The sequence below is a fragment of the Osmerus mordax genome, chromosome 11 (assembly GCF_038355195.1).
Source record: "Osmerus mordax isolate fOsmMor3 chromosome 11, fOsmMor3.pri, whole genome shotgun sequence".
Taxonomy (NCBI): Eukaryota; Metazoa; Chordata; class Actinopteri; order Osmeriformes; family Osmeridae; genus Osmerus; species Osmerus mordax.
In genome coordinates this window covers 354,399-379,848 of record NC_090060.1, presented here as the reverse complement: position 1 = coordinate 379,848, position 25,450 = coordinate 354,399, and the positions used below count along the sequence as shown (strand labels likewise).

Genomic DNA, 25,450 nt, shown 5'->3' with positions numbered 1-25,450 from the left:
TCCATCAAGTTCAGATCAACACTTTGAGATGGCTTGTTTTCAAAAACGAGAACAACTTACGGCTTTTAAAGCTCTTCAACAGCAATCAAGATCCAACATGCTGATGACAACCACAAAGGGACTCGAACCCTTAATCTTCTGATCCTAAGTCAGACGCCTTATCCATTAGGCCACGTGGTCTCTTGCTTAAAAATTAACCACAAACATTTTTAAATAGCTTGTTTCCAATTACAAGAACACCATTCCTTAATTAGGCATCTTCAACAGCTTGAGAAGAATCAAGACGGACCCAGTTCAGAGAAAGGAACACAATTCTGTGGACAACGAGGCAGTGACTCTCAATCTTCTCACCATAAGTCAGACTCCTTATCCGTAACAACATGTATTCACTTCTTGCTAATTTAACCACACACACTTTGAGACAGACTGTTTCCAACAACATGGGAACAACTTTTCCAATCAAGCATCTTCGACAGCTCAACTGAAGACGCGATTCATCAAGTTCAGATCAACACTTTGAGATGGCTTTTTTCCATAAACGAGACCAACTTATGGCTTTTAAAGCTCTTCAACAGCAATTAAGATCCATCATGCTGATGACAATCACGAAGGGACTCGAACCCTTAATCTTCTGATCCGAAGTCAGACGCCTTATGCATTAGGCCACTTGGTCTCTTGCTTCAGAACTAACCATAAACATTTTGAGATAGCTTGTTTCCAATTACGAGAACACTATTCCTTAAGTCAGATGCCTTTTCCGTAATGACATGTATTCACTTCTTGCTAATTTAACCACACACACTTTGAGACAGACTGTTTCCTACAACATGGGAACAACTTTTTCCATCAAGCATCTTCGACAGCTCGACTGGAGTCGCGATCCATCAAGTTCAGATCAACACTTTGAGATGGCTTGTTTTCAAAAACGAGAACAACTTACGGCTTTTAAAGCTCTTCAACAGCAATCAAGATCCATCACGCTGATGACAACCACGAAGCGACTCGAACCCTTAATCTTCTGATCCGAAGTCAGACGCCTTATCCATTAGGCCACGTGGTCTCTTGCTTCAGAACTAACCGTAAACATTTTGAGATAGCTTGTTTCCAATTACGAGAACACTATTCCTTAAGTCAGATGCCTTTTCCGTAACGACATGTATTCACTTCTTGCTAATTTAACCACACACACTTTGAGACAGACTGTTTCCTACAACATGGGAACAACTTTATCCATCAAGCATCTTCGACAGCTCGACTGGAGTCGCGATCCATCAAGTTCAGATCAACACTTTGAGATGGCTTGTTTTCAAAAACGAGAACAACTTACGGCTTTTAAAGCTGTTCAACAGCAATCAAGAACCATCATGCTGATGACTACCACGAAGGGACTCGAACCCTTAATCTTCTGATCCGAAGTCAGACGCCTTATCCATTAGGCCACGTGGTCTCTTGCTTCAGAAGTAACCACAAACATTTTAAAATAGCTTGTTTCCAATTACAAGAACACCATTCCTTAATTAGGCATCTTCAACAGCTTGAGAGGAATCAAGACGGACCCAGTTCAGAGAAAGGAACACAATTCTGTGTACAACGAGGAAGCGACTCTCAATCTTCTCACCATAAATCAGACGCCTTATCCGTAACGACATGTATTCACTTCTTGCTAATTTAACCACACACACTTTGAGACAGACTGTTTCCTACAACATGTGAACAACTTTTTCCATCAAGCATCTTCGACAGCTCGACTGGAGTCGCGATCCATCAAGTTCAGATCAACACTTTGAGATGGCTTGTTTCCAAAAAAGAGAACAACTTATGGCTTTTAAAGCTCTTCAACAGCAATCAAGATCCATCATGCTGATGACAACCACGAAGGGACTCGAACCCTTAATCTTCTGATCCGAAGTCAGACGCCTTATCCATTAGGCCACGTGGTCTCTTGCTTCAGAACTAACCATAAACATTTTGAGATAGCTTGTTTCCAATTACGAGAACACTATTCCTTAAGTCAGATGCCTTTTCCGTAACGACATGTATTCACTTCTTGCTAATTTAACCACACACACTTTGAGACAGACTGTTTCCTACAACATGGGAACAACTTTATCCATCAAGCATCTTCGACAGCTCGACTGGAGTCGCGATCCATCAAGTTCAGATCAACACTTTGAGATGGCTTGATTCCAAAAACGAGAACAACTTACGGCTTTTAAAGCTCTTCAACAGCAATGAAGATCCATCATGCTGATGACAGCCACAAAGGGATTTGAACCCTAAATCTTCTGATTTGAAGTCAGACGCCTTATCCATTAGGCCACGTGGTCTCTTGCTTAAGAATTAACCACAAACATTTTGAGATAGCTTGTTTCCAGTTACAAAAACACCATTTCTTAATTAGGCATCTTCAACAGCTTGAGAGGAGTCAAGATGGATCTAGTTCAGAGAAAGGAACACAATTCTGTGGACAACGAGGAAGCGACTCTCAATCTTCTCACCATAAGCCAGACGCCTTATCAGTAACGACATGTATTCACTTCTTGCTCATTTAACCACACACACTTTGAGACAGACTGTTTCCTACAACATGGGAACAACTTTTCCATCAAGCATCTTCGACAGCTCGACTGGAGTCGCGATCCATCAAGTTCAGATCAACACTTTGAGATGGCTTGTTTTCAAAAACGAGAACAACTTACGGCTTTTAAAGCTCTTCAACAGCAATCAAGATCCAACATGCTGATGACAACCACAAAGGGACTCGAACCCTTAATCTTCTGATCCTAAGTCAGACGCCTTATCCATTAGGCCACGTGGTCTCTTGCTTAAAAATTAACCACAAACATTTTTAAATAGCTTGTTTCCAATTACAAGAACACCATTCCTTAATTAGGCATCTTCAACAGCTTGAGAAGAATCAAGACGGACCCAGTTCAGAGAAAGGAACACAATTCTGTGGACAACGAGGCAGCGACTCTCAATCTTCTCACCATAAGTCAGACTCCTTATCCGTAACAACATGTATTCACTTCTTGCTAATTTAACCACACACACTTTGAGACAGACTGTTTCCAACAACATGGGAACAACTTTTCCAATCAAGCATCTTCGACAGCTCAACTGAAGACGCGATTCATCAAGTTCAGATCAACACTTTGAGATGGCTTTTTTCCATAAACGAGACCAACTTATGGCTTTTAAAGCTCTTCAACAGCAATTAAGATCCATCATGCTGATGACAATCACGAAGGGACTCGAACCCTTAATCTTCTGATCCGAAGTCAGACGCCTTATGCATTAGGCCACTTGGTCTCTTGCTTCAGAACTAACCATAAACATTTTGAGATAGCTTGTTTCCAATTACGAGAACACTATTCCTTAAGTCAGATGCCTTTTCCGTAATGACATGTATTCACTTCTTGCTAATTTAACCACACACACTTTGAGACAGACTGTTTCCTACAACATGGGAACAACTTTTTCCATCAAGCATCTTCGACAGCTCGACTGGAGTCGCGATCCATCAAGTTCAGATCAACACTTTGAGATGGCTTGTTTTCAAAAACGAGAACAACTTACGGCTTTTAAAGCTCTTCAACAGCAATCAAGATCCATCACGCTGATGACAACCACGAAGCGACTCGAACCCTTAATCTTCTGATCCGAAGTCAGACGCCTTATCCATTAGGCCACGTGGTCTCTTGCTTCAGAACTAACCATAAACATTTTGAGATAGCTTGTTTCCAATTACGAGAACACTATTCCTTAAGTCAGATGCCTTTTCCGTAACGACATGTATTCACTTCTTGCTAATTTAACCACACACACTTTGAGACAGACTGTTTCCTACAACATGGGAACAACTTTATCCATCAAGCATCTTCGACAGCTCGACTGGAGTCGCGATCCATCAAGTTCAGATCAACACTTTGAGATGGCTTGTTTTCAAAAACGAGAACAACTTACGGCTTTTAAAGCTGTTCAACAGCAATCAAGAACCATCATGCTGATGACTACCACGAAGGGACTCGAACCCTTAATCTTCTGATCCGAAGTCAGACGCCTTATCCATTAGGCCACGTGGTCTCTTGCTTCAGAAGTAACCACAAACATTTTAAAATAGCTTGTTTCCAATTACAAGAACACCATTCCTTAATTAGGCATCTTCAACAGCTTGAGAGGAATCAAGACGGACCCAGTTCAGAGAAAGGAACACAATTCTGTGTACAACGAGGAAGCGACTCTCAATCTTCTCACCATAAATCAGACGCCTTATCCGTAACGACATGTATTCACTTCTTGCTAATTTAACCACACACACTTTGAGACAGACTGTTTCCTACAACATGTGAACAACTTTTTCCATCAAGCATCTTCGACAGCTCGACTGGAGTCGCGATCCATCAAGTTCAGATCAACACTTTGAGATGGCTTGTTTCCAAAAAAGAGAACAACTTATGGCTTTTAAAGCTCTTCAACAGCAATCAAGATCCATCATGCTGATGACAACCACGAAGGGACTCGAACCCTTAATCTTCTGATCCGAAGTCAGACGCCTTATCCATTAGGCCACGTGGTCTCTTGCTTCAGAACTAACCATAAACATTTTGAGATAGCTTGTTTCCAATTACGAGAACACTATTCCTTAAGTCAGATGCCTTTTCCGTAACGACATGTATTCACTTCTTGCTAATTTAACCACACACACTTTGAGACAGACTGTTTCCTACAACATGGGAACAACTTTATCCATCAAGCATCTTCGACAGCTCGACTGGAGTCGCGATCCATCAAGTTCAGATCAACACTTTGAGATGGCTTGATTCCAAAAACGAGAACAACTTACGGCTTTTAAAGCTCTTCAACAGCAATGAAGATCCATCATGCTGATGACAGCCACAAAGGGATTTGAACCCTAAATCTTCTGATTTGAAGTCAGACGCCTTATCCATTAGGCCACGTGGTCTCTTGCTTAAGAATTAACCACAAACATTTTGAGATAGCTTGTTTCCAGTTACAAAAACACCATTTCTTAATTAGGCATCTTCAACAGCTTGAGAGGAGTCAAGATGGATCTAGTTCAGAGAAAGGAACACAATTCTGTGGACAACGAGGAAGCGACTCTCAATCTTCTCACCATAAGCCAGACGCCTTATCAGTAACGACATGTATTCACTTCTTGCTCATTTAACCACACACACTTTGAGACAGACTGTTTCCTACAACATGGGAACAACTTTTCCATCAAGCATCTTCGACAGCTCGACTGGAGTCGCGATCCATCAAGTTCAGATCAACACTTTGAGATGGCTTGTTTTCAAAAACGAGAACAACTTACGGCTTTTAAAGCTCTTCAACAGCAATCAAGATCCAACATGCTGATGACAACCACAAAGGGACTCGAACCCTTAATCTTCTGATCCTAAGTCAGACGCCTTATCCATTAGGCCACGTGGTCTCTTGCTTAAAAATTAACCACAAACATTTTTAAATAGCTTGTTTCCAATTACAAGAACACCATTCCTTAATTAGGCATCTTCAACAGCTTGAGAAGAATCAAGACGGACCCAGTTCAGAGAAAGGAACACAATTCTGTGGACAACGAGGCAGCGACTCTCAATCTTCTCACCATAAGTCAGACTCCTTATCCGTAACAACATGTATTCACTTCTTGCTAATTTAACCACACACACTTTGAGACAGACTGTTTCCAACAACATGGGAACAACTTTTCCAATCAAGCATCTTCGACAGCTCAACTGAAGACGCGATTCATCAAGTTCAGATCAACACTTTGAGATGGCTTTTTTCCATAAACGAGACCAACTTATGGCTTTTAAAGCTCTTCAACAGCAATTAAGATCCATCATGCTGATGACAATCACGAAGGGACTCGAACCCTTAATCTTCTGATCCGAAGTCAGACGCCTTATGCATTAGGCCACTTGGTCTCTTGCTTCAGAACTAACCATAAACATTTTGAGATAGCTTGTTTCCAATTACGAGAACACTATTCCTTAAGTCAGATGCCTTTTCCGTAATGACATGTATTCACTTCTTGCTAATTTAACCACACACACTTTGAGACAGACTGTTTCCTACAACATGGGAACAACTTTTTCCATCAAGCATCTTCGACAGCTCGACTGGAGTCGCGATCCATCAAGTTCAGATCAACACTTTGAGATGGCTTGTTTTCAAAAACGAGAACAACTTACGGCTTTTAAAGCTCTTCAACAGCAATCAAGATCCATCACGCTGATGACAACCACGAAGCGACTCGAACCCTTAATCTTCTGATCCGAAGTCAGACGCCTTATCCATTAGGCCACGTGGTCTCTTGCTTCAGAACTAACCATAAACATTTTGAGATAGCTTGTTTCCAATTACGAGAACACTATTCCTTAAGTCAGATGCCTTTTCCGTAACGACATGTATTCACTTCTTGCTAATTTAACCACACACACTTTGAGACAGACTGTTTCCTACAACATGGGAACAACTTTTTCCATCAAGCATCTTCGACAGCTCGACTGGAGTCGCGATCCATCAAGTTCAGATCAACACTTTGAGATGGCTTGTTTTCAAAAACGAGAACAACTTACGGCTTTTAAAGCTGTTCAACAGCAATCAAGAACCATCATGCTGATGACAATCACGAAGGGACTCGAACCCTTAATCTTCTGATCCGAAGTCAGACGCCTTATCCATTAGGCCACGTGGTCTCTTGCTTCAGAACTAACCATAAACATTTTGAGATAGCTTGTTTCCAATTACGAGAACACTATTCCTTAAGTCAGATGCCTTTTCCGTAACGACATGTATTCACTTCTTGCTAATTTAACCACACACACTTTGAGACAGACTGTTTCCTACAACATGGGAACAACTTTTTCCATCAAGCATCTTCGACAGCTCGACTGGAGTCGCGATCCATCAAGTTCAGATCAACACTTTGAGATGACTTGTTTTCAAAAACTAGAACAACTTACGGCTTTTAAAGCTGTTCAACAGCAATCAAGAACCATCATGCTGATGACAACCACGAAGGGACTCGAACCCTTAATCTTCTGATCCGAAGTCGGACGCCTTATCCATTAGGCCACGTGGTCTCTTGCTTCAGAAGTAACCACAAACATTTTAAAATAGCTTGTTTCCAATTACAAGAACACCATTCCTTAATTAGGCATCTTCAACAGCTTGAGAGGAATCAAGACGGACCCAGTTCAGAGAAAGGAACACAATTCTGTGGACAACGAGGCAGCGACTCTCAATCTTCTCACCATAAGTCAGACGCCTTATCCGTAACGACATGTATTCACTTCTTGCTAATTTAACCACACACACTTTGAGACAGACTGTTTCCAACAACATGGGAACAACTTTTCCAATCAAGCATCTTCGACAGCTCGACTGAAGACGCGATTCATCAAGTTCAGATCAACACTTTGAGATGGCTTTTTTCCATAAACGAGACCAACTTATGGCTTTTAAAGCTCTTCAACAGCAATCAAGATCCATCATGCTGATGACAACCACGAAGGGACTCGAACCCTTAATCTTCTGATCCGAAGTCAGACGCCTTATCCATTAGGCCACGTGGTCTCTTGCTTCAGAACTAACCATAAACATTTTGAGATAGCTTGTTTCCAATTACGAGAACACTATTCCTTAAGTCAGATGCCTTTTCCGTAACGACATGTATTCACTTCTTGCTAATTTAACCACACACACTTTGAGACAGACTGTTTCCTACAACGGAGGGAGTCAGATGGCTGAGCGGTGAGGGAGTCGGGCTAGTAATCTGAAGGTTGCCAGTTCGATTCCCCGCCCGTGCCAAATGACGTTGTGTCCTTGGGCAAGGCACTTCACCCTACTTGCTTCGGGGAGAATGTCCCTGTACTTACTGTAAGTCGCTCTGGATAAGAGCGTCTGCTAAATGACTAAATGTAAATGTAAACATGGGAACAACTTTTTCCATCAAGCATCTTCGACAGCTCGACTGGAGTCGCGATCCATCAAGTTCAGATCAACACTTTGAGATGGCTTGTTTTCAAAAACGAGAACAACTTACGGCTTTTAAAGCTGTTCAACAGCAATCAAGAACCATCATGCTGATGACAATCACGAAGGGACTCGAACCCTTAATCTTCTGATCCAAAGTCAGACGCCTTATCCATTAGGCCACGTGGTCTCTTGCTTCAGAACTAACCATAAACATTTTGAGATAGCTTGTTTCCAATTACGAGAACACTATTCCTTAAGTCAGATGCCTTTTCCGTAACGACATGTATTCACTTCTTGCTAATTTAACCACACACACTTTGAGACAGACTGTTTCCTACAACATGGGAACAACTTTATCCATCAAGCATCTTCGACAGCTCGACTGGAGTCGCGATCCATCAAGTTCAGATCAACACTTTGAGATGGCTTGTTTTCAAAAACGAGAACAACTTACGGCTTTTAAAGCTGTTCAACAGCAATCAAGAACCATCATGCTGATGACAATCACGAAGGGACTCAAACCCTTAATCTTCTGATCCGAAGTCAGACGCCTTATCCATTAGGCCACGTGGTCTCTTGCTTCAGAACTAACCATAAACATTTTGAGATAGCTTGTTTCCAATTACGAGAACACTATTCCTTAAGTCAGATGCCTTTTCCGTAACGACATGTATTCACTTCTTGCTAATTTAACCACACACACTTTGAGACAGACTGTTTCCTACAACATGGGAACAACTTTTTCCATCAAGCATCTTCGACAGCTCGACTGGAGTCGCGATCCATCAAGTTCAGATCAACACTTTGAGATGGCTTGTTTTCAAAAACTAGAACAACTTACGGCTTTTAAAGCTGTTCAACAGCAATCAAGAACCATCATGCTGATGACAACCACGAAGGGACTCGAACCCTTAATCTTCTGATCCGAAGTCAGACGCCTTATCCATTAGGCCACGTGGTCTCTTGCTTCAGAAGTAACCACAAACATTTTAAAATAGCTTGTTTCCAATTACAAGAACACCATTCCTTAATTAGGCATCTTCAACAGCTTGAGAGGAATCAAGACGGACCCAGTTCAGAGAAAGGAACACAATTCTGTGGACAACGAGGAAGCAACTCTCAATCTTCTCACCATAAATCAGACGCCTTTTCCGTAACGACATGTATTCACTTCTTGCTAATTTAACCACACACACTTTGAGACAGACTGTTTCCTACAACATGTGAACAACTTTTTCCATCAAGCATCTTCGACAGCTCGACTGGAGTCGCGATCCATCAAGTTCAGATCAACACTTTGAGATGGCTTGTTTCCAAAAAAGAGAACAACTTATGGCTTTTAAAGCTCTTCAACAGCAATCAAGATCCATCATGCTGATGACAACCACGAAGGGACTCGAACCCTTAATCTTCTGATCCGAAGTCAGACGCCTTATCCATTAGGCCACGTGGTCTCTTGCTTCAGAACTAACCATAAACATTTTGAGATAGCTTGTTTCCAATTACGAGAACACTATTCCTTAAGTCAGATGCCTTTTCCGTAACGACATGTATTCACTTCTTGCTAATTTAACCACACACACTTTGAGACAGACTGTTTCCTACAACATGGGAACAACTTTATCCATCAAGCATCTTCGACAGCTCGACTGGAGTCGCGATCCATCAAGTTCAGATCAACACTTTGAGATGGCTTGATTCCAAAAACGAGAACAACTTACGGCTTTTAAAGCTCTTCAACAGCAATGAAGATCCATCATGCTGATGACAGCCACAAAGGGACTTGAACCCTAAATCTTCTGATTTGAAGTCAGACGCCTTATCCATTAGGCCACTTGGTCTCTTGCTTCAGAACTAACCATAAACATTTTGAGATAGCTTGTTTCCAATTACGAGAACACTATTCCTTAAGTCAGATGCCTTTTCCGTAACGACATGTATTCACTTCTTGCCAATTTAACCACACACACTTTGAGACAGACTGTTTCCTACAACATGGGAACAACTTTATCCATCAAGCATCTTCGACAGCTCGACTGGAGTCGCGATCCATCAAGTTCAGATCAACACTTTGAGATGGCTTGATTCCAAAAACAAGAACAACTTACGGCTTTTAAAGCTCTTCAACAGCAATGAAGATCCATCATGCTGATGACAGCCACAAAGGGACTTGAACCCTAAATCTTCTGATTTGAAGTCAGACGCCTTATCCATTAGGCCACGTGGTCTCTTGCTTAAGAATTAACCACAAACATTTTGAGATAGCTTGTTTCCAGTTACAAAAACACCATTTCTTAATTAGCCATATTCAACAGCTTGAGAGGAGTCAAGATGGATCTAGTTCAGAGAAAGGAACACAATTCTGTGGACAACGAGGAAGCGACTCTCAATCTTCTCACCATAAATCAGACGCCTTATCCGTAACGACATGTATTCACTTCTTGCTAATTTAACCACACACACTTTGAGACAGACTGTTTCCTACAACATGTGAACAACTTTTTCCATCAAGCATCTTCGACAGCTCGACTGGAGTCGCGATCCATCAAGTTCAGATCAACACTTTGAGATGGCTTGTTTCCAAAAAAGAGAACAACTTATGGCTTTTAAAGCTCTTCAACAGCAATCAAGATCCATCATGCTGATGACAACCACGAAGGGACTCGAACCCTTAATCTTCTGATCCGAAGTCAGACGCCTTATCCATTAGGCCACGTGGTCTCTTGCTTCAGAACTAACCATAAACATTTTGAGATAGCTTGTTTCCAATTACGAGAAAACTATTCTTTAAGTCAGATGCCTTTTCCGTAACGACATGTATTCACTTCTTGCTAATTTAACCACACACACTTTGAGACAGACTGTTTCCTACAACATGGGAACAACTTTATCCATCAAGCATCTTCGACAGCTCGACTGGAGTCGCGATCCATCAAGTTCAGATCAACACTTTGAGATGGCTTGATTCCAAAAACGAGAACAACTTACGGCTTTTAAAGCTCTTCAGCAGCAATGAAGATCCATCATGCTGATGACAGCCACAAAGGGACTTGAACCCTAAATCTTCTGATTTGAAGTCAGACGCCTTATCCATTAGGCCACGTGGTCTCTTGCTTAAGAATTAACCACAAACATTTTGAGATAGCTTGTTTCCAGTTACAAAAACACCATTTCTTAATTAGGCATCTTCAACAGCTTGAGAGGAGTCAAGATGGATCTAGTTCAGAGAAAGGAACACAATTCTGTGGAAAACGAGGCAGCGACTCTCAATCTTCTCACCATAAGTCAGACGCCTTATCCGTAACGACATGTATTCACTTCTTGCTAATTTAACCACACACACTTTGAGACAGACTGTTTCCAACAACATGGGAACAACTTTTCCAATCAAGCATCTTCGACAGCTCGACTGAAGACGCGATTCATCAAGTTCAGATCAACACTTTGAGATGGCTTTTTTCCATAAACGAGACCAACTTATGGCTTTTAAAGCTCTTCAACAGCAATCAAGATCCATCATGCTGATGACAACCACGAAGGGACTCGAACCCTTAATCTTCTGATCCGAAGTCAGACGCCTTATCCATTAGGCCACGTGGTCTCTTGCTTCAGAACTAACCATAAACATTTTGAGATAGCTTGTTTCCAATTACGAGAACACTATTCCTTAAGTCAGATGCCTTTTCCGTAACGACATGTATTCACTTCTTGCTAATTTAACCACACACACTTTGAGACAGACTGTTTCCTACAACGGAGGGAGTCAGATGGCTGAGCGGTGAGGGAGTCGGGCTAGTAATCTGAAGGTTGCCAGTTCGATTCCCCGCCCGTGCCAAATGACGTTGTGTCCTTGGGCAAGGCACTTCACCCTACTTGCTTCGGGGAGAATGTCCCTGTACTTACTGTAAGTCGCTCTGGATAAGAGCGTCTGCTAAATGACTAAATGTAAATGTAAACATGGGAACAACTTTTTCCATCAAGCATCTTCGACAGCTCGACTGGAGTCGCGATCCATCAAGTTCAGATCAACACTTTGAGATGGCTTGTTTTCAAAAACGAGAACAACTTACGGCTTTTAAAGCTGTTCAACAGCAATCAAGAACCATCATGCTGATGACAATCACGAAGGGACTCGAACCCTTAATCTTCTGATCCAAAGTCAGACGCCTTATCCATTAGGCCACGTGGTCTCTTGCTTCAGAACTAACCATAAACATTTTGAGATAGCTTGTTTCCAATTACGAGAACACTATTCCTTAAGTCAGATGCCTTTTCCGTAACGACATGTATTCACTTCTTGCTAATTTAACCACACACACTTTGAGACAGACTGTTTCCTACAACATGGGAACAACTTTATCCATCAAGCATCTTCGACAGCTCGACTGGAGTCGCGATCCATCAAGTTCAGATCAACACTTTGAGATGGCTTGTTTTCAAAAACGAGAACAACTTACGGCTTTTAAAGCTGTTCAACAGCAATCAAGAACCATCATGCTGATGACAATCACGAAGGGACTCAAACCCTTAATCTTCTGATCCGAAGTCAGACGCCTTATCCATTAGGCCACGTGGTCTCTTGCTTCAGAACTAACCATAAACATTTTGAGATAGCTTGTTTCCAATTACGAGAACACTATTCCTTAAGTCAGATGCCTTTTCCGTAACGACATGTATTCACTTCTTGCTAATTTAACCACACACACTTTGAGACAGACTGTTTCCTACAACATGGGAACAACTTTTTCCATCAAGCATCTTCGACAGCTCGACTGGAGTCGCGATCCATCAAGTTCAGATCAACACTTTGAGATGGCTTGTTTTCAAAAACTAGAACAACTTACGGCTTTTAAAGCTGTTCAACAGCAATCAAGAACCATCATGCTGATGACAACCACGAAGGGACTCGAACCCTTAATCTTCTGATCCGAAGTCAGACGCCTTATCCATTAGGCCACGTGGTCTCTTGCTTCAGAAGTAACCACAAACATTTTAAAATAGCTTGTTTCCAATTACAAGAACACCATTCCTTAATTAGGCATCTTCAACAGCTTGAGAGGAATCAAGACGGACCCAGTTCAGAGAAAGGAACACAATTCTGTGGACAACGAGGAAGCAACTCTCAATCTTCTCACCATAAATCAGACGCCTTTTCCGTAACGACATGTATTCACTTCTTGCTAATTTAACCACACACACTTTGAGACAGACTGTTTCCTACAACATGTGAACAACTTTTTCCATCAAGCATCTTCGACAGCTCGACTGGAGTCGCGATCCATCAAGTTCAGATCAACACTTTGAGATGGCTTGTTTCCAAAAAAGAGAACAACTTATGGCTTTTAAAGCTCTTCAACAGCAATCAAGATCCATCATGCTGATGACAACCACGAAGGGACTCGAACCCTTAATCTTCTGATCCGAAGTCAGACGCCTTATCCATTAGGCCACGTGGTCTCTTGCTTCAGAACTAACCATAAACATTTTGAGATAGCTTGTTTCCAATTACGAGAACACTATTCCTTAAGTCAGATGCCTTTTCCGTAACGACATGTATTCACTTCTTGCTAATTTAACCACACACACTTTGAGACAGACTGTTTCCTACAACATGGGAACAACTTTATCCATCAAGCATCTTCGACAGCTCGACTGGAGTCGCGATCCATCAAGTTCAGATCAACACTTTGAGATGGCTTGATTCCAAAAACGAGAACAACTTACGGCTTTTAAAGCTCTTCAACAGCAATGAAGATCCATCATGCTGATGACAGCCACAAAGGGACTTGAACCCTAAATCTTCTGATTTGAAGTCAGACGCCTTATCCATTAGGCCACGTGGTCTCTTGCTTAAGAATTAACCACAAACATTTTGAGATAGCTTGTTTCCAGTTACAAAAACACCATTTCTTAATTAGGCATCTTCAACAGCTTGAGAGGAGTCAAGATGGATCTAGTTCAGAGAAAGGAACACAATTCTGTGGACAACGAGGCAGCGACTCTCAATCTTCTCACCATAAGCCAGACGCCTTATCCGTAACAACATGTATTCACTTCTTGCTAATTTAACCACACACACTTTGAGACAGACTGTTTCCAACAACATGGGAACAACTTTTTCCATCAAGCATCTTCGACAGCTCAACTGAAGACGCGATTCATCAAGTTCAGATCAACACTTTGAGATGGCTTTTTTCCATAAACGAGACCAACTTATGGCTTTTAAAGCTCTTCAACAGCAATTAAGATCCATCATGCTGATGACAATCACGAAGGGACTCGAACCCTTAATCTTCTGATCCGAAGTCAGACGCCTTATCCATTAGGCCACTTGGTCTCTTGCTTCAGAACTAACCATAAACATTTTGAGATAGCTTGTTTCCAATTACGAGAACACTATTCCTTAAGTCAGATGCCTTTTCCGTAACGACATGTATTCACTTCTTGCCAATTTAACCACACACACTTTGAGACAGACTGTTTCCTACAACATGGGAACAACTTTATCCATCAAGCATCTTCGACAGCTCGACTGGAGTCGCGATCCATCAAGTTCAGATCAACACTTTGAGATGGCTTGATTCCAAAAACAAGAACAACTTACGGCTTTTAAAGCTCTTCAACAGCAATGAAGATCCATCATGCTGATGACAGCCACAAAGGGACTTGAACCCTAAATCTTCTGATTTGAAGTCAGACGCCTTATCCATTAGGCCACGTGGTCTCTTGCTTAAGAATTAACCACAAACATTTTGAGATAGCTTGTTTCCAGTTACAAAAACACCATTTCTTAATTAGCCATATTCAACAGCTTGAGAGGAGTCAAGATGGATCTAGTTCAGAGAAAGGAACACAATTCTGTGGACAACGAGGAAGCGACTCTCAATCTTCTCACCATAAATCAGACGCCTTATCCGTAACGACATGTATTCACTTCTTGCTAATTTAACCACACACACTTTGAGACAGACTGTTTCCTACAACATGTGAACAACTTTTTCCATCAAGCATCTTCGACAGCTCGACTGGAGTCGCGATCCATCAAGTTCAGATCAACACTTTGAGATGGCTTGTTTCCAAAAAAGAGAACAACTTATGGCTTTTAAAGCTCTTCAACAGCAATCAAGATCCATCATGCTGATGACAACCACGAAGGGACTCGAACCCTTAATCTTCTGATCCGAAGTCAGACGCCTTATCCATTAGGCCACGTGGTCTCTTGCTTCAGAACTAACCATAAACATTTTGAGATAGCTTGTTTCCAATTACGAGAAAACTATTCTTTAAGTCAGATGCCTTTTCCGTAACGACATGTATTCACTTCTTGCTAATTTAACCACACACACTTTGAGACAGACTGTTTCCTACAACATGGGAACAACTTTATCCATCAAGCATCTTCGACAGCTCGACTGGAGTCGCGATCCATCAAGTTCAGATCAACACTTTGAGATGGCTTGATTCCAAAAACGAGAACAACTTACGGCTTTTAAAGCTCTTCAGCAGCAATGAAGATCCATCATGCTGATGACAGCCACAAAGGGACTTGAACCCTAAATCTTCTGATTTGAAGTCAGACGCCTTATCCATTAGGCCACGTGGTCTCTTGCTTAAGAATTAACCACAAACATTTTGAGATAGCTTGTTTCCAGTTACAAAAACACCATTTCTTAATTAGGCATCTTCAACAGCTTGAGAGGAGTCAAGATGGATCTAGTTCAGAGAAAGGAACACAATTCTGTGGAAAACGAGGCAGCGACTCTCAATCTTCTCACCATAAGCCAGACGCCTTATCCGTAACAACATGTATTCACTTCTTGCTAATTTAACCACACACACTTTGAGACAGACTGTTTCCAACAACATGGGAACAACTTTTTCCATCAAGCATCTTCGACAGCTCAACTGAAGACGCGATTCATCAAGTTCAGATCAACACTTTGAGATGGCTTTTTTCCATAAACGAGACCAACTTATGGCTTTTAAAGCTCTTCAACAGCAATTAAGATCCATCATGCTGATGACAATCACGAAGGGACTCGAACCCTTAATCTTCTGATCCGAAGTCAGACGCCTTATCCATTAGGCCACTTGGTCTCTTGCTTCAGAACTAACCATAAACATTTTGAGATAGCTTGTTTCCAATTACGAGAACACTATTCCTTAAGTCAGATGCCTTTTCCGTAACGACATGTATTCACTTCTTGCTAATTTAACCACACACACTTTGAGAAAGACTGTTTCCTACAACGGAGGGAGTCAGATGGCTGAGCGGTGAGGGAGTCGGGCTAGTAATCTGAAGGTTGCCAGTTCGATTCCCCGCCCGTGCCAAATGACGTTGTGTCCTTGGGCAAGGCACTTCACCCTACTTGCTTCGGGGAGAATGTCCCTGTACTTACTGTAAGTCGCTCTGGATAAGAGCGTCTGCTAAATGACTAAATGTAAATGTAAACATGGGAACAACTTTTTCCATCAAGCATCTTCGACAGCTCGACTGGAGTCGCGATCCATCAAGTTCAGATCAACACTTTGAGATGGCTTGTTTTCAAAAACGAGAACAACTTACGGCTTTTAAAGCTGTTCAACAGCAATCAAGAACCATCATGCTGATGACAATCACGAAGGGACTCGAACCCTTAATCTTCTGATCCGAAGTCAGACGCCTTATCCATTAGGCCACGTGGTCTCTTGCTTCAGAACTAACCATAAACATTTTGAGATAGCTTGTTTCCAATTACGAGAACACTATTCCTTAAGTCAGATGCCTTTTCCGTAACGACATGTATTCACTTCTTGCTAATTTAACCACACACACTTTGAGACAGACTGTTTCCTACAACATGGGAACAACTTTATCCATCAAGCATCTTCGACAGCTCGACTGGAGTCGCGATCCATCAAGTTCAGATCAACACTTTGAGATGGCTTGTTTTCAAAAACGAGAACAACTTACGGCTTTTAAAGCTGTTCAACAGCAATCAAGAACCATCATGCTGATGACTACCACGAAGGGACTCGAACCCTTAATCTTCTGATCCGAAGTCAGACGCCTTATCCATTAGGCCACGTGGTCTCTTGCTTCAGAAGTAACCACAAACATTTTAAAATAGCTTGTTTCCAATTACAAGAACACCATTCCTTAATTAGGCATCTTCAACAGCTTGAGAGGAATCAAGACGGACCCAGTTCAGAGAAAGGAACACAATTCTGTGGACAACGAGGAAGCGACTCTCAATCTTCTCACCATAAATCAGACGCCTTATCCGTAACGACATGTATTCACTTCTTGCTAATTTAACCACACACACTTTGAGACAGACTGTTTCCTACAACATGTGAACAACTTTTTCCATCAAGCATCTTCGACAGCTCGACTGGAGTCGCGATCCATCAAGTTCAGATCAACACTTTGAGATGGCTTGTTTCCAAAAAAGAGAACAACTTATGGCTTTTAAAGCTCTTCAACAGCAATCAAGATCCATCATGCTGATGACAACCACGAAGGGACTCGAACCCTTAATCTTCTGATCCGAAGTCAGACGCCTTATCCATTAGGCCACGTGGTCTCTTGCTTCAGAACTAACCATAAACATTTTGAGATAGCTTGTTTCCAATTACGAGAACACTATTCCTTAAGTCAGATGCCTTTTCCGTAACGACATGTATTCACTTCTTGCTAATTTAACCACACACACTTTGAGACAGACTGTTTCCTACAACATGGGAACAACTTTATCCATCAAGCATCTTCGACAGCTCGACTGGAGTCGCGATCCATCAAGTTCAGATCAACACTTTGAGATGGCTTGATTCCAAAAACGAGAACAACTTACGGCTTTTAAAGCTCTTCAACAGCAATGAAGATCCATCATGCTGATGACAGCCACAAAGCGACTTGAACCCTAAATCTTCTGATTTGAAGTCAGACGCCTTATCCATTTGGCCACGTGGTCTCTTGCTTAAGAATTAACCACAAACATTTTGAGATAGCTTGTTTCCAGTTACAAAAACACCATTTCTTAATTAGGCATCTTCAACAGCTTGAGAGGAGTCAAGATGGATCTAGTTCAGAGAAAGGAACACAATTCTGTGGACAACGAGGAAGCGACTCTCAATCTTCTCACCATAAGCCAGACGCCTTATCAGTAACGACATGTATTCACTTCTTGCTCATTTAACCACACACACTTTGAGACAGACTGTTTCCTACAACATGGGAACAACTTTTTCCATCAAGCATCTTCGACAGCTTGACTGGAGTCGCGATCCATCAAGTTCAGATCAACACTTTGAGATGGCTTGTTTTCAAAAACGAGAACAACTTACGGCTTTTAAAGCTGTTCAACAGCAATCAAGATCCATCATGCTGATGACAACCACAAAGGGACTCGAACCCTTAATCTTTTGATCCTAAGTCAGACTCCTTATCCATTAGGCCACGTGGTCTCTTGCTTAAAAATTAACCACAAACATTTTGAGATAGCTTGTTTCCAATTACAAGAACACCATTCCTTAATTAGGCATCTTCAACAGCTTGAGAAGAATCAAGACGGACCCAGTTCAGAGAAAGGAACACAATTCTGTGGACAACGAGGCAGCGACTCTCAATCTTCTCACCATAAGTCAGACGCCTTATCCGTAACAACATGTATTCACTTCTTGCTAATTTAACCACACACACTTTGAGACAGACTGTTTCCAACAACATGGGAACAACTTTTCCAATCAAGCATCTTCGACAGCTCAACTGAAGACGCGATTCATCAAGTTCAGATCAACACTTTGAGATGGCTTTTTTCCATAAACGAGACCAACTTATGGCTTTTAAAGCTCTTCAACAGCAATTAAGATCCATCATGCTGATGACAATCACGAAGGGACTCGAACCCTTAATCTTCTGATCCGAAGTCAGACGCCTTATCCATTAGGCCACTTGGTCTCTTGCTTCAGAAGTATCCATAAACATTTTGAGATAGCTTGTTTCCAATTGCGAGAACACTATTCCTTAAGTCAGATGCCTTTTCCGTAACGACATGTATTCACTTCTTGCTAATTTAACCACACACACTTTGAGACAGACTGTTTCCAACAACATGGGAACAACTTTTCCAATCAAGCATCTTCGACAGCTCAACTGAAGACGCGATTCATCAAGTTCAGATCAACACTTTGAGATGGCTTTTTTCCATAAACGAGACCAACTTATGGCTTTTAAAGCTCTTCAACAGCAATTAAGATCCATCATGCTGATGACAATCACGAAGGGACTCGAACCCTTAATCTTCTGATCCGAAGTCAGACGCCTTATCCATTAGGCCACTTGGTCTCTTGCTTCAGAACTAACCATAAACATTTTGAGATAGCTTGTTTCCAATTGCGAGAACACTATTCCCTAAGTCAGATGCCTTTTCCGTAACGACATGTATTCACTTCTTGCTAATTTAACCACACACACTTTGAGACAGACTGTTTCCTACAACATGGGAACAACTTTTTCCATCAAGCATCTTCGACAGCTTGACTGGAGTCGCGATCCATCAAGTTCAGATCAACACTTTGAGATGGCTTGTTTTCAAAAACGAGAACAACTTACGGCTTTTAAAGCTGTTCAACAGCAATCAAGATCCATCATGCTGATGACAACCACAAAGGGACTCGAACCCTTAATCTTTTGATCCTAAGTCAGACTCCTTATCCATTAGGCCACGTGGTCTCTTGCTTAAAAATTAACCACAAACATTTTGAGATAGCTTGTTTCCAATTACAAGAACACCATTCCTTAATTAGGCATCTTCAACAGCTTGAGAAGAATCAAGACGGACCCAGTTCAGAGAAAGGAACACAATTCTGTGGACAACGAGGCAGCGACTCTCAATCTTCTCACCATAAGTCAGACGCCTTATCCGTAACAACATGTATTCACTTCTTGCTAATTTAACCACACACACTTTGAGACAGACTGTTTCCAACAACATGGGAACAACTTTTCCAATCAAGCATCTTCGACAGCTCAACTGAAGACGCGATTCATCAAGTTCAGATCAACACTTTGAGATGGCTTTTTTCCATAAACGAGACCAACTTATGGCTTTTAAAGCTCTTCAACAGCAATTAAGATCCATCATGCTGATGACAATCACGAAGGGACTCGAACCCTTAATCTTCTGATCCGAAGTCAGACGCCTTATCCATTAGGCCACTTGGTCTCTTGCTTCAGAAGTATCCATAAACATTTTGAGATAGCTTGTTTCCAATTGCGAGAACACTATTCCTTAAGTCAGATGCCTTTTCCGTAACGACATGTATTCACTTCTTGCTAATTTAACCACACACACTTTGAGACAGACTGTTTCCAACAACATGGGAACAACTTTTCCAATCAAGCATCTTCGACAGCTCAACTGAAGACGCGATTCATCAAGTTCAGATCAACACTTTGAGATGGCTTTTTTCCATAAACGAGACCAACTTATGGCTTTTAAAGCTCTTCAACAGCAATTAAGATCCATCATGCTGATGACAATCACGAAGGGACTCGAACCCTTAATCTTCTGATCCGAAGTCAGACGCCTTATCCATTAGGCCACTTGGTCTCTTGCTTCAGAACTAACCATAAACATTTTGAGATAGCTTGTTTCCAATTGCGAGAACACTATTCCTTAAGTCAGATGCCTTTTCCGTAACGACATGTATTCACTTCTTGCTAATTTAACCACACACACTTTGAGACAGACTGTTTCCTACAACATGGGAACAACTTTTTCCATCAAGCATCTTCGACAGCTTGACTGGAGTCGCGATCCATCAAGTTCAGATCAACACTTTGAGATGGCTTGTTTTCAAAAACGAGAACAACTTACGGCTTTTAAAGCTGTTCAACAGCAATCAAGATCCATCATGCTGATGACAACCACAAAGGGACTCGAACCCTTAATCTTTTGATCCTAAGTCAGACTCCTTATCCATTAGGCCACGTGGTCTCTTGCTTAAAAATTAACCACAAACATTTTGAGATAGCTTGTTTCCAATTACAAGAACACCATTCCTTAATTAGGCATCTTCAACAGCTTGAGAAGAATCAAGACGGACCCAGTTCAGAGAAAGGAACACAATTCTGTGGACAACGAGGCAGCGACTCTCAATCTTCTCACCATAAGTCAGACGCCTTATCCGTAACAACATGTATTCACTTCTTGCTAATTTAACCACACACACTTTGAGACAGACTGTTTCCAACAACATGGGAACAACTTTTCCAATCAAGCATCTTCGACAGCTCAACTGAAGACGCGATTCATCAAGTTCAGATCAACACTTTGAGATGGCTTTTTTCCATAAACGAGACCAACTTATGGCTTTTAAAGCTCTTCAACAGCAATTAAGATCCATCATGCTGATGACAATCACGAAGGGACTCGAACCCTTAATCTTCTGATCCGAAGTCAGACGCCTTATCCATTAGGCCACTTGGTCTCTTGCTTCAGAAGTATCCATAAACATTTTGAGATAGCTTGTTTCCAATTGCGAGAACACTATTCCTTAAGTCAGATGCCTTTTCCGTAACGACATGTATTCACTTCTTGCTAATTTAACCACACACACTTTGAGACAGACTGTTTCCAACAACATGGGAACAACTTTTCCAATCAAGCATCTTCGACAGCTCAACTGAAGACGCGATTCATCAAGTTCAGATCAACACTTTGAGATGGCTTTTTTCCATAAACGAGACCAACTTATGGCTTTTAAAGCTCTTCAACAGCAATTAAGATCCATCATGCTGATGACAATCACGAAGGGACTCGAACCCTTAATCTTCTGATCCGAAGTCAGACGCCTTATCCATTAGGCCACTTGGTCTCTTGCTTCAGAACTAACCATAAACATTTTGAGATAGCTTGTTTCCAATTGCGAGAACACTATTCCTTAAGTCAGATGCCTTTTCCGTAACGACATGTATTCACTTCTTGCTAATTTAACCACACACACTTTGAGACAGACTGTTTCCTACAACATGGGAACAACTTTTTCCATCAAGCATCTTCGACAGCTCGACTGGAGTCGCGATCCATCAAGTTCAGATCAACACTTTGAGATGGCTTGTTTTCAAAAACGAGAACAACTTACGGCTTTTAAAGCTGTTCAACAGCAATCAAGAACCATCATGCTGATGACAATCACGAAGGGACTCGAACCCTTAATCTTCTGATCCGAAGTCAGACGCCTTATCCATTAGGCCACGTGGTCTCTTGCTTCAGAACTAACCATAAACATTTTGAGATAGCTTGTTTCCAGTTACGAGAACACTATTCCTTAAGTCAGATGCCTTTTCCGTAACGACATGTATTCACTTCTTGCTAATTTAACCACACACACTTTGAGACAGACTGTTTCCTACAACATGGGAACAACTTTATCCATCAAGCATCTTCGACAGCTCGACTGGAGTCGCGATCCATCAAGTTCAGATCAACACTTTGAGATGGCTTGTTTTCAAAAACGAGAACAACTTACGGCTTTTAAAGCTGTTCAACAGCAATCAAGAACCATCATGCTGATGACTACCACGAAGGGACTCGAACCCTTAATCTTCTGATCCGAAGTCAGACGCCTTATCCATTAGGCCACGTGGTCTCTTGCTTCAGAAGTAACCACAAACATTTTAAAATAGCTTGTTTCCAATTACAAGAACACCATTCCTTAATTAGGCATCTTCAACAGCTTGAGAGGAATCAAGACGGACCCAGTTCAGAGAAAGGAACACAATTCTGTGTACAACGAGGAAGCGACTCTCAATCTTCTCACCATAAATCAGACGCCTTATCCGTAACGACATGTATTCACTTCTTGCTAATTTAACCACACACACTTTGAGACAGACTGTTTCCTACAACATGTGAACAACTTTTTCCATCAAGCATCTTCGACAGCTCGACTGGAGTCGCGATCCATCAAGTTCAGATCAACACTTTGAGATGGCTTGTTTCCAAAAAAGAGAACAACTTATGGCTTTTAAAGCTCTTCAACAGCAATCAAGATCCATCATGCTGATGACAACCACGAAGGGACTCGAACCCTTAATCTTCTGATCCGAAGTCAGACGCCTTATCCATTAGGCCACGTGGTCTCTTGCTTCAGAACTAACCATAAACATTTTGAGATAGCTTGTTTCCAATTACGAGAACACTATTCCTTAAGTCAGATGCCTTTTCCGTAACGACATGTATTCACTTCTTGCTAATTTAACCACACACACTTTGAGACAGACTGTTTCCTACAACATGGGAACAACTTTATCCATCAAGCATCTTCGACAGCTCGACTGGAGTCGCGATCCATCAAGTTCAGATCAACACTTTGAGATGGCTTGATTCCAAAAACGAGAACAACTTACGGCTTTTAAAGCTCTTCAACAGCAATGAAGATCCATCATGCTGATGACAGCCACAAAGGGATTTGAACCCTAAATCTTCTGATTTGAAGTCAGACGCCTTATCCATTAGGCCACGTGGTCTCTTGCTTAAGAATTAACCACAAACATTTTGAGATAGCTTGTTTCCAGTTACAAAAACACCATTTCTTAATTAGGCATCTTCAACAGCTTGAGAGGAGTCAAGATGGATCTAGTTCAGAGAAAGGAACACAATTCTGTGGACAACGAGGAAGCGACTCTCAATCTTCTCACCATAAGCCAGACGCCTTATCAGTAACGACATGTATTCACTTCTTGCTCATTTAACCACACACACTTTGAGACAGACTGTTTCCTACAACATGGGAACAACTTTTCCATCAAGCATCTTCGACAGCTCGACTGGAGTCGCGATCCATCAAGTTCAGATCAACACTTTGAGATGGCTTGTTTTCAAAAACGAGAACAACTTACGGCTTTTAAAGCTCTTCAACAGCAATCAAGATCCAACATGCTGATGACAACCACAAAGGGACTCGAACCCTTAATCTTCTGATCCTAAGTCAGACGCCTTATCCATTAGGCCACGTGGTCTCTTGCTTAAAAATTAACCACAAACATTTTTAAATAGCTTGTTTCCAATTACAAGAACACCATTCCTTAATTAGGCATCTTCAACAGCTTGAGAAGAATCAAGACGGACCCAGTTCAGAGAAAGGAACACAATTCTGTGGACAACGAGGCAGCGACTCTCAATCTTCTCACCATAAGTCAGACTCCTTATCCGTAACAACATGTATTCACTTCTTGCTAATTTAACCACACACACTTTGAGACAGACTGTTTCCAACAACATGGGAACAACTTTTCCAATCAAGCATCTTCGACAGCTCAACTGAAGACGCGATTCATCAAGTTCAGATCAACACTTTGAGATGGCTTTTTTCCATAAACGAGACCAACTTATGGCTTTTAAAGCTCTTCAACAGCAATTAAGATCCATCATGCTGATGACAATCACGAAGGGACTCGAACCCTTAATCTTCTGATCCGAAGTCAGACGCCTTATGCATTAGGCCACTTGGTCTCTTGCTTCAGAACTAACCATAAACATTTTGAGATAGCTTGTTTCCAATTACGAGAACACTATTCCTTAAGTCAGATGCCTTTTCCGTAATGACATGTATTCACTTCTTGCTAATTTAACCACACACACTTTGAGACAGACTGTTTCCTACAACATGGGAACAACTTTTTCCATCAAGCATCTTCGACAGCTCGACTGGAGTCGCGATCCATCAAGTTCAGATCAACACTTTGAGATGGCTTGTTTTCAAAAACGAGAACAACTTACGGCTTTTAAAGCTCTTCAACAGCAATCAAGATCCATCACGCTGATGACAACCACGAAGCGACTCGAACCCTTAATCTTCTGATCCGAAGTCAGACGCCTTATCCATTAGGCCACGTGGTCTCTTGCTTCAGAACTAACCATAAACATTTTGAGATAGCTTGTTTCCAATTACGAGAACACTATTCCTTAAGTCAGATGCCTTTTCCGTAACGACATGTATTCACTTCTTGCTAATTTAACCACACACACTTTGAGACAGACTGTTTCCTACAACATGGGAACAACTTTTTCCATCAAGCATCTTCGACAGCTCGACTGGAGTCGCGATCCATCAAGTTCAGATCAACACTTTGAGATGGCTTGTTTTCAAAAACGAGAACAACTTACGGCTTTTAAAGCTGTTCAACAGCAATCAAGAACCATCATGCTGATGACAATCACGAAGGGACTCGAACCCTTAATCTTCTGATCCGAAGTCAGACGCCTTATCCATTAGGCCACGTGGTCTCTTGCTTCAGAACTAACCATAAACATTTTGAGATAGCTTGTTTCCAATTACGAGAACACTATTCCTTAAGTCAGATGCCTTTTCCGTAACGACATGTATTCACTTCTTGCTAATTTAACCACACACACTTTGAGACAGACTGTTTCCTACAACATGGGAACAACTTTTT

General features: G+C 41.6%; 18 non-coding genes across 18 annotated transcripts; all 18 read right to left on the bottom strand.

Moving 5' to 3' along the window:
* Positions 1 to 1,371: 1,371 nt before the first annotated feature.
* Positions 1,372 to 1,447, bottom strand: trnar-ucg (transfer RNA arginine (anticodon UCG)). Its single transcript has one exon. It is a non-coding gene; the product is annotated as a tRNA-Arg (tRNA).
* A 420-nt stretch (positions 1,448 to 1,867) lies between these two features.
* Positions 1,868 to 1,940, bottom strand: trnar-ucg (transfer RNA arginine (anticodon UCG)). The gene has a single exon. It is a non-coding gene; the product is annotated as a tRNA-Arg (tRNA).
* Positions 1,941 to 4,010: 2,070 nt separating this feature from the next.
* On the bottom strand, positions 4,011 to 4,086 carry trnar-ucg (transfer RNA arginine (anticodon UCG)). The gene has a single exon. It is a non-coding gene; the product is annotated as a tRNA-Arg (tRNA).
* Positions 4,087 to 4,506: 420 nt separating this feature from the next.
* Positions 4,507 to 4,579, bottom strand: trnar-ucg (transfer RNA arginine (anticodon UCG)). The gene has a single exon. It is a non-coding gene; the product is annotated as a tRNA-Arg (tRNA).
* Positions 4,580 to 7,532: 2,953 nt separating this feature from the next.
* On the bottom strand, positions 7,533 to 7,605 carry trnar-ucg (transfer RNA arginine (anticodon UCG)). Its single transcript has one exon. It is a non-coding gene; the product is annotated as a tRNA-Arg (tRNA).
* Positions 7,606 to 8,121: 516 nt separating this feature from the next.
* trnaq-uug (transfer RNA glutamine (anticodon UUG)) lies at positions 8,122 to 8,194 on the bottom strand. The gene has a single exon. It is a non-coding gene; the product is annotated as a tRNA-Gln (tRNA).
* Positions 8,195 to 8,895: 701 nt separating this feature from the next.
* On the bottom strand, positions 8,896 to 8,968 carry trnar-ucg (transfer RNA arginine (anticodon UCG)). Its single transcript has one exon. It is a non-coding gene; the product is annotated as a tRNA-Arg (tRNA).
* A 420-nt stretch (positions 8,969 to 9,388) lies between these two features.
* Positions 9,389 to 9,461, bottom strand: trnar-ucg (transfer RNA arginine (anticodon UCG)). Its single transcript has one exon. It is a non-coding gene; the product is annotated as a tRNA-Arg (tRNA).
* A 1,194-nt stretch (positions 9,462 to 10,655) lies between these two features.
* On the bottom strand, positions 10,656 to 10,728 carry trnar-ucg (transfer RNA arginine (anticodon UCG)). Its single transcript has one exon. It is a non-coding gene; the product is annotated as a tRNA-Arg (tRNA).
* Positions 10,729 to 11,535: 807 nt separating this feature from the next.
* trnar-ucg (transfer RNA arginine (anticodon UCG)) lies at positions 11,536 to 11,608 on the bottom strand. Its single transcript has one exon. It is a non-coding gene; the product is annotated as a tRNA-Arg (tRNA).
* A 516-nt stretch (positions 11,609 to 12,124) lies between these two features.
* trnaq-uug (transfer RNA glutamine (anticodon UUG)) lies at positions 12,125 to 12,197 on the bottom strand. The gene has a single exon. It is a non-coding gene; the product is annotated as a tRNA-Gln (tRNA).
* Positions 12,198 to 12,898: 701 nt separating this feature from the next.
* trnar-ucg (transfer RNA arginine (anticodon UCG)) lies at positions 12,899 to 12,971 on the bottom strand. The gene has a single exon. It is a non-coding gene; the product is annotated as a tRNA-Arg (tRNA).
* A 420-nt stretch (positions 12,972 to 13,391) lies between these two features.
* On the bottom strand, positions 13,392 to 13,464 carry trnar-ucg (transfer RNA arginine (anticodon UCG)). Its single transcript has one exon. It is a non-coding gene; the product is annotated as a tRNA-Arg (tRNA).
* Positions 13,465 to 15,151: 1,687 nt separating this feature from the next.
* trnar-ucg (transfer RNA arginine (anticodon UCG)) lies at positions 15,152 to 15,224 on the bottom strand. The gene has a single exon. It is a non-coding gene; the product is annotated as a tRNA-Arg (tRNA).
* Positions 15,225 to 17,004: 1,780 nt separating this feature from the next.
* trnar-ucg (transfer RNA arginine (anticodon UCG)) lies at positions 17,005 to 17,080 on the bottom strand. The gene has a single exon. It is a non-coding gene; the product is annotated as a tRNA-Arg (tRNA).
* Positions 17,081 to 17,500: 420 nt separating this feature from the next.
* trnar-ucg (transfer RNA arginine (anticodon UCG)) lies at positions 17,501 to 17,573 on the bottom strand. Its single transcript has one exon. It is a non-coding gene; the product is annotated as a tRNA-Arg (tRNA).
* A 4,992-nt stretch (positions 17,574 to 22,565) lies between these two features.
* Positions 22,566 to 22,641, bottom strand: trnar-ucg (transfer RNA arginine (anticodon UCG)). Its single transcript has one exon. It is a non-coding gene; the product is annotated as a tRNA-Arg (tRNA).
* Positions 22,642 to 23,061: 420 nt separating this feature from the next.
* Positions 23,062 to 23,134, bottom strand: trnar-ucg (transfer RNA arginine (anticodon UCG)). Its single transcript has one exon. It is a non-coding gene; the product is annotated as a tRNA-Arg (tRNA).
* Positions 23,135 to 25,450: the final 2,316 nt, after the last annotated feature.